The sequence below is a fragment of the Seriola aureovittata genome, chromosome 17 (assembly GCF_021018895.1).
Source record: "Seriola aureovittata isolate HTS-2021-v1 ecotype China chromosome 17, ASM2101889v1, whole genome shotgun sequence".
In the NCBI taxonomy this organism is placed as follows: Eukaryota; Metazoa; Chordata; class Actinopteri; order Carangiformes; family Carangidae; genus Seriola; species Seriola aureovittata.
The window spans coordinates 17,386,747-17,387,891 of NC_079380.1; positions in this window are offsets into that span (position 1 = coordinate 17,386,747).

The following is a 1,145-nucleotide window of genomic DNA, read 5'->3' on the forward strand; positions in this document are numbered from 1 at the left end:
GTGTATAACTGTATCCATTGCAATGAGTCTGATATTCCACAGTGATTATGTTGTGACCTTATCACACTCAAAAGAATTTGATCTGTATTCATTTTTCCAGTGGTGTTTAGTCTGCAAATAAAACCAGAACTGAACTAAATGTATAGATGGCTGTTATACTAAGTTTCAGTTCTGGCTGCCAGTTTTGCCCCAGTGATAACAGTCACATAACTTAGGTATGCCCCTTTTGTCAAGTCCAATGTCCCTCTTCAGACAAGAATAAATTGTAATTATCAAGCACAAATTAGGCATTTTGCTAACCCCAACTACAGATAAATTGAATAATAATGATAATAATAGTAATAACGATCAGTATCAGTTTTAAAGTCCACAATCTTTTGATGAGAGTCGACACAGAGCCTTTTCTGGCCATTCAGAGACATAAGTGACATGACTGTGAAAACAGAGCGTGTTCTGGCAGGAAGCTGCAGAACCACAACTTTGGGCAGGATTTGACTTTTCAGCTGAGATTGCTTCCAGACCTGATAAGAGGACAGTGACAGGATATCTCAACACTCTCTGACCTGGAAATCTAAAGCTACTGGAGCATCAGTGCTGATAGCTACTGTGTGTTTGACAGATATAGCAGGCAGTTTAGCTGTTAATGGGAAGTTATCCAAATAATGAATTGAATATTTTTTCACAGTAAGGGATGGAGAATGTACAGGCACCTTAATGTGTCTGCAGTGTGACTCATAGATGTGAGTGGGAGAGGAGGCAAGCTGAATTCAGGTGTACAGCCCAGTACAGTGAATCATGAATGCTCCGTATAATGCCCACTGTCCTCGCCAAGCACATGAATACAAACCCACTGCACCCACAGTAGCAACACAAACTTCACGGTACAGATGTTGAGCAACCCTTAAAAAAACAGTGAACCTACACAGTGGAATAAAATAGACTCCAAAATATGTGTATTGTGTGTTACAACCTGTCTAATTGATAAAACACTTTTTTCCTGTGCCACGTACTGGAGAACAAACAGGGCAACTGCTGCCACACAGTGGCTTATTCACCTCAGCACATCCCACTGCTCCCACTCATCCTCTCCGCACACACGCACAAAGACACACGGATGAGACTGACTTCAATAAAATAACACCACA